This window comes from Aegilops tauschii, chromosome 3 (assembly GCF_002575655.3).
Source record: "Aegilops tauschii subsp. strangulata cultivar AL8/78 chromosome 3, Aet v6.0, whole genome shotgun sequence".
Lineage (NCBI taxonomy): Eukaryota > Viridiplantae > Streptophyta > Magnoliopsida > Poales > Poaceae > Aegilops > Aegilops tauschii.
Genome location: NC_053037.3, coordinates 586,159,935 through 586,167,370, shown reverse-complemented (window position 1 = coordinate 586,167,370; position 7,436 = coordinate 586,159,935). Strand labels below are relative to the sequence as shown.

At 45.0% G+C, this 7,436-nt stretch overlaps 1 pseudogene; it reads left to right on the top strand.

Annotated features, from left to right (window-relative positions):
* Positions 1 to 4,869: 4,869 nt before the first annotated feature.
* On the top strand, positions 4,870 to 5,463 carry LOC109757223 (uncharacterized; annotated as a pseudogene).
* Positions 5,464 to 7,436: the final 1,973 nt, after the last annotated feature.

The window sequence follows — 7,436 nt, the reverse complement described above, 5'->3', positions numbered from 1 at the left end:
GTACAGACAAACAAGCAAACAAGGCATATGTGCAGAGAAACAAGCAAGCAAGGCATATGTACAGAGAAACAACCATGGACATTGGAGGCTGTCAAGAGTGGTCTTCACTGTATTTTGTTCATATATGTGCAGATAAACTTGTTCTATCAATCATCAAGTATTTGCATGCATTAGCAGTCATTTCTCTTAGGTGATATAATCCTTTAGAGGAATGAGCCCATATAGTTAACCATGCATTTATTTTCAAAAATCTACAATTAAAACATATGAAGGATCTACTGCATCTGCTACTACTATCCATGACCCAAAAATCCTGCACCTAACTTGCACACACAAATTATTTCTTGATATGGTCTAAATGTGCTAATGTGCAAAGAGAAAACAAAAAGGGTGGAACAAGGGGGAGGTCATCCCCAGACTTGCAGGCACGACAACAATGAACTAACCTTTTCAAGTTTGCTTTGATCCACATCACCTCATCCCCTATGAAATCCGCCTTCAGAATCTGATGTATAGTGTGTATCATACAAAGAAGACACATCACTCAATAGTTCCATTGCTGCAAGCCTACCATCGAGATGGGTTAAACTTACCAAGTCAGCCGCAGCTAATTGCATTATGCCATCAAAGTCCACTCCCCCTTTCTGAGCCAACGACTATAAACATTAGCATGTCAGCACAACCCTATCCACTCAGACTCCAATTTATAAGAGAAAGAAAGATTACCTGCACAACAAGCTCAATGCCTCGAAGATGCTTATTCTCCCGCTTCAAATGTTTGTTCTCTCTTTCTACAGATGGTCCTCCCTAGCAGACCACACCGGTTGTGAGGCCATCACCCATCTAGACATAAACTTCGCCTTATCTGCTTCGCTAAATAACTCATTAGCAATTCCCAGCATGCCATGTGGCATTCTACCTGCTGCTTCATAGATGATTTCTCCATCTAAGTCTGAGTGCTCCTCTTCCCAATTTTCTCCATGAGCATTTTTCATTGCCTTATCAAAATCCTCCTTTTCAAATTAAAAATTAATGTAAACTACAGTGTTGTGCAAATAGTTCTCATGATGATTAAAATGAGCTAAGTTGCATGATTTTGCTAAACCAAAGATCAGCAGTTCCTTGACTGCATATCTTCTCTTCGTCGGTCCCTCGATTCAAATTCTGCGTGTGAAGCCAAGCACCGGAAATTCCAGGGTCTTTCCCTGTTCTGAGTGCATTTCAAGAGTGTGAAACATTATCCAATGTAAATGAAACGTTTCCTATTAAACATAAGTAGAAAGATGCTTGACGAAGATAGAGTACCAGGAATTGACGTGTGGTGACAGCATTTCTCGCACTGCTGCAATAGAAGACTATATCCCCATTAGCAAGATTGTTTCTCTTGTTTTTTAAAGATAACACTCTAAATTCAGCACCACTCCAGTGCTCACAAAGTAGACACCAACCAACATTGGTACCAAAGTCAACTTTCTTTTCAGAAATTAAAGCTTCCTTAGTTGGCCAGCGGTTACCGCACTCATCCACTTTTGTTAGTTCTGTAAGCAATTAATTGTCCCTTCTTCATTAATCTTTTGATGGCTACCGCCTTTTCCTCATGTAGCATCTGCTTCACTTTCCTAGTCAAGTTCTCCTCCGAAATACCGTCGGCCTTGTCTTGCTCAAATGGGTCTCACTTGAAACGCCACTGCGAAAAACCATCCCAAAATATTTTTGTTAGTTACTTGTGCATTTGTGAAGTGAGCATACGCACAAAAAATTAAAGCTTCCAACACTTCATAGATAAACCAAGTAGATTTTTCATGTTTGTGACCAAAATAAAGAATTGTAACTACCACACATCCACCTGTTTTAGAATCCTTATTTCTAAATATAATATGGTCACCTCTGTTTTAGAATTCTAAGTACTAGTAACCATAGAACTGATTCAAAATTCTCAAATCATTTATAGAAACACTGCATATACTTACCCAAAATTCTTCCACAATTTTGGAAGCTGCTAATCTTACTTCTGGGCCAGGGGACCACTTGTAGTCCTCCCAACACAATACCGGTTTCTAGTCATTTTTTGGACCACTTGGCGGTAGGTACATCTGCCGCACTAAGGCCCTTCCCAGCGCTCCATCGTGGGCAGGTGCTAAGCATGCCACATATGCCAAAAAATGACATGGCGTAGTAATTAAGGAGGAGAGAGAGCACTTTGGTGACCCCGGAAAGAACCAATGCCAAGCACGTGATCCTAGGCAAACCACTTAAATGAAAGATGCTGACCAATACATGGAAGAGTTCAGGTGCTAAATCATTAACCCAAATGATAACGCCCACACGTGTGGCATATTTGCACATCACCTACACGCCTTGATCCACCTTGATTCTATTTTGCACGAATCCTAAAGGAATCTTAGTACCACGTAGGCATAGCATGTTGTGTGGGCGTTAGAGCGCTCGCCCACATGACCCGCAGCGTGCGGTTGCCAGCTGCGCTATGTGGGCTAAGCATTTCTCGCCCACACAGTCACCAACCAGTCCACACGCGTGTGGGTGAACTGCTCTTCGCCTAGACGACCCTCGTACAGTGATAGATGGCAACTACAGTTGCGCGTATGCGGCAACTAGGTAAACACACATGGCAACTATGATTACTTGGCAGATGGCAACTGCAGTTGCGCGTACGCGGTAACCAGGTAAACACACATGGCAACTATGATTAACCATACATGGCAGCTATGATTGGACCACACATGCCAACTATGTAAACACACATGGCAACTATTTATTTGACCACATGTGGCAAGTAGTTAATCATACACGGCAACTTTATTTAACCAAATCAGAGAGAGTTGCCATGCTTTTACAACTACATTTGCCATCCCGGATGGCAACTAAAGCATCATCGCATAGGTTACTAATGTACCTACGTCGGGACGTGTGGGCATTTTTGCTTCGTGCCACACGCGCGGGGTGGGATGAGTAGTACTTGTTAGGCGTGTGACACGAAGTAGCTGCGCCCACACGTGTGGGCAGTTTAATGTTCGCCCACACATGACCCGTGTGGGCTGCCTCCTGCTTACGCCATACACGGTGTGTGGACGGATGTCTAGTATGCCATACGTGTGGGCGTTATCAGCATCCATTATTAAATAAAGTAAGCTTAGCAACAACAAGTTAAGCACCTATGCATTGGAGAGTTGAGTTGTTAAGGTATTTAATGCACTTAGCACCTCATCTAAGCAACTTTGCATTGGAAGAGGTCTAAGGCACCTTGCACCTTTCCCATAAGCTGCTATTATTAAAGATAAAATATTGTTAGCACATGAATATTGCTCCAACAAGTAAAGCAGTTGGAATATTTAACACTTACTCCCTCCGTCCGGTGAAGAGTGTACATCTAGAGATTTTAGGACAAATTATGGAGTGAATTAAAAAATACATTGGAAAAGTGCAAGCCACCATCTCTCTCCTCTTTAATTAACTAACCCCCAATGAGCTAAGTGCATGTAGAAATTTAGAAGACCATGTGTAGATTGCTATTGGTCTTGATTACCGTGTGATGAGAGAGAAGTATTTTTTTCTACTTTAAAGTGCATTGGGAAGATAGAAGTATACTTTTTTTGGACAAATTTTAAAGCCAAATGTACACTTTTTACCGGAGAGAGTACGCACCTTTGGGAACTATATGCGGTCGGTCGATTTCCTCTAGTCTTAGACCGGCTGAAGTCCTAGTTCTTGGTGTGCTAGCTTTTTTAGCCTGTGCAGTTGACTGAGTTGATCCATTCTTGGCATGTGTCTCTATCTTTCTCTGTTTCTCACTTTTTGTCACGGCCGCTAGGTTGCCAGCTGGGTACACCGGGAGTCAACTGCTAACTTCGTGTCAAAAAGCTGATCAAACTGCCAATAGATGCGTCGCAAAATCCGCACCAAGTGCCAACGCTTGGCAGGCGGCGCGGCGAACCGCTCATCTCTGTCTAGTACCGTTTCAATTGAGAGAGTGAATTCGCTATGCACACAGCACACTGCTCCCCGCTACTGCCGTCAGATTGGCGTTGAGATCCGGTCCTCGGCATATGGCTTGTTGACCGTGTCCCGTGGATGCTCTTACATTTTATTCCAACCGGGGGTTGCTGCAGGCCCCATAACTATAATTATTGGCGCCGGTCGTTATATTTGGCGCGTGAGTAAGCGCCCGCGGAGGAAGTTGATAGAGTTGCATGGCGCCGACATGCACGCAACTGCTCCTAGAGGAGCATGCATTTGCGTTTGATGTGCATCGAGGTCAAATGAATAATTGAGAGTTCACAATATTGTTACACGAAATTAAGTAGTTGAGTCGTAGTTAGCACTATCACAAAAATTATTAGGGCTTAGGTAGTAGAGCGTCGTGGGTCTTGCTATATATGCCCAGTTTTTTTTGTGTACCTCTCAGTCTACGTCCGTCCCTTCTCGATCTGAGCCTTTAAATATACAGCCTATACAGACCAAATGGACTATCCAAACTGTTAGAAATAATCTTGAGCTGGTTTGCTTGCACAGGTGGTGTAAGTTAACTGAGTTTAGGTTGACTAGCTCAGGAGTTGTACAGGTGTAGGTCTATGTTTCCTAGTCAGAGTAGGATTGCGAGTACTAGTACGAATAGGTGATAGAGTCCATCACCAAGTCATGTTGAGTCAGGTGCTGCGTGCGTATACGTGTATATAAGCACGGTAGTGCCGCCGTTTTGGATAAGCGAGGAGGAAAATAGAAAAGAAATGAACTTACATCGAGCGAGCGTTTTGACGAGAGATCCATCGAGCTCCGCCCTAGCTTCCACACATCTCATCTACGTACGTAGTCCGCTCGCCTTCAATTGATCCCCTCGTGATGAGCAGGGTCATGGTGGAGTCACCGCTGTTGCTGCTCTTGCTGGTGTCGCTAGTGGCGACGGCGGCGGCCACCAGCAACACATCGGAAAGCTGGCAGAGGAAGAGGAGCGAGGAGGAGACCCGGCAGATCTTCACGGAGTGGAAGGCCATGCACGGCACGACCAACAGCTCCCTCGCCGAGGAGGAGCAGCGCGCGTACACCATGTTCAAGCACAGGCTCGGCCTCATCGACCGGCGGTGGCATGACGCAGGCTACTCCGTCTTCTCCTGGGAGAGGGGGAGGAGCGAGGAGGAAACGCGCGAGATCTTCGCGGAGTGGAAGGCACGAAAACCCGTTACTACCTACAGCTCCATCGCCCACGAAGAGCACCGGTACACCATATTCAAGGAGGCCCTGCGCTAAATCGACCAGCACAACGCTGGCTACGCCATCGGGGTCCACAATAACAACAGATGCCTCAACCAGTTTAGCCATCTCACCCAAGAGGAGTTCGAAGCCGTTTGCTGCGGGTTCTGGCCGGAGGAGCCGTCCGAGGCCAAATTACAGAGGATAGGCGAGATCCAGAAGCGGTTGCGGGAAGCATTTACCCGTCCCTTAATTTAATTCTTGGTTGAAAGGGAATTTACTGGATTGCTTATTTATTTGTCATCATGTATCTCCAATGTTTTCTATACCAACAAAGGTGGAGGATCTTTTTTAACACAAAAGTAGATGGTTTTCTCATAGATGAAGTTGTTAGGATATATATATATCTGCGCGCGCGCGCGTGTGTGTTGGCTCATTGTAAAAACTATTTTACTAGAGTTGAGCAAAGTATTTGAAGTGTTTTAGCAACATCTGAATATTGCACATGGCTTCATTATGCAAGATAGGAGAGGGAGCAGATGCTTATTCTTTCATGCAGGAATATACTGGTGCTGGTTGGATTATATTCTTGCCTTGTTTAGGCACATGGGACAGACCACATTGCTTCTATTTTCCGTGTTTGTGCATGCCCAGGGCCTCACCAAACTACTATTATTCTGGAATACTTGCGGAAAACTTCCAGAACATATACACGGGGACGATATCAATTGGGGACATGAAGCAGAGCTATTCTCTTGCAAGACAGGAAGTTGTTGCCATGTTGAATTCTGATATCAGTAATCAGAAAGCAGTTCCAACACTAGTAGCTTATCGTTTTATCTCGTCCCCAGAAAGAAAAAAAACTTGTTTGAATAATAAGTAGTTGTATTTTCCAAGTATGTTTAATCATTATATTTCTTTTCAATTGGCATGGCCACATTCTCCCCTCGGCAGTGGGCACTGTAATGTTTTTAATCAATGTTCTGTTATAGTTATTTGTGGACCATCATACATGAATCTGATGATTTCGCCTCATACTCTGCTCCAGGAAAACTTTCCGAGGTGAGGCTATGAACTCGGTTAACATTTAAGGAAGCATAGGCTTTCCTACACCCCTTATCTAGCCATCCATTTTTGCATCACATCTGTGTAAGTATTTTTGTCTTTTTTGTTTCTCCCAAATAGAACAACATATGAGCTTCAAACTTTACAGGACAACAAAATATTCTTACTAGAATGTGGGAAAAAGCTTTCAGATTTTTCCTACACCCCCTTAAAAAAATCCACGTTCCTAGTAACTCTAGTATACACTGTGAAGATGTTAAACCGCGTATAACTAGCTGTATAGAGTTCCTGTATATCTCATGTATTGTATCCCTTGTATGTGACACCGACACATGGTGTACGTACTAGCCTATACCGTATAGCACACCAGCCCAAGTTACAGGATCTTTTTTTAACATAAAAGTTGATGGTTTTCTTATAGATGAAGCTGTTAGGATATGTGTTGGCTGATTGTAAAATACCAGTACTATTTAAGTAGAGTTGAGCAAAGTACGTGGAATACAGCTGCGGTCCATGAACTTGTTGGCTATGCCTAATACAGTCCTTGAACTCAGAAAATGCGCTAAATCCGTCCCTAATCTCAGGTCTATAGGTCCACATACGGTCCTAACTACTCCGATTCACCGCCGTATTTAGATGACATGGCGCTGCATCGAGTCCGCGGCGTCATTTCCCCACCACCATGCTATGCTGCCGCATCGACAAAATGGTGGCCGCTGGAGACGGCGCCTTCGTGCTTTCTCGATCTCAAATGGGACAACCCCATCTTCAACCCTCACGCACGCAGGTTAGCCGGCAGTATCCCACACATCCATGCTATTACGAGCGGGGCAGAACAAGAAAGCGCGACCGCCGGCGGCACAGGTAGCAGCAAGCAGCAGGATCCCCGCCTTGAGCGTCGTCGCCCCTGCGCGTGGCGAGCAGAAACTCCGTGCTCGTGGTCGAGCACTGCCTCACCTGCTTCCTAGCTGGCGAGCCCCACCTCCGTGCGGGCAAGCACAAAATCCGTGCTCGTGGTCAAGCACTGCTGCCCCTGCGCGCGGGCGAGCCCAACCTCCATTCTCGTGGTCGAGCACCAGCGCCACTGACGGTTCTGAACCTGACGGACACACACGCGAACACTGAATATTTTTGTGCTGTAAACCCGTTTGATAATCTGTAACCCT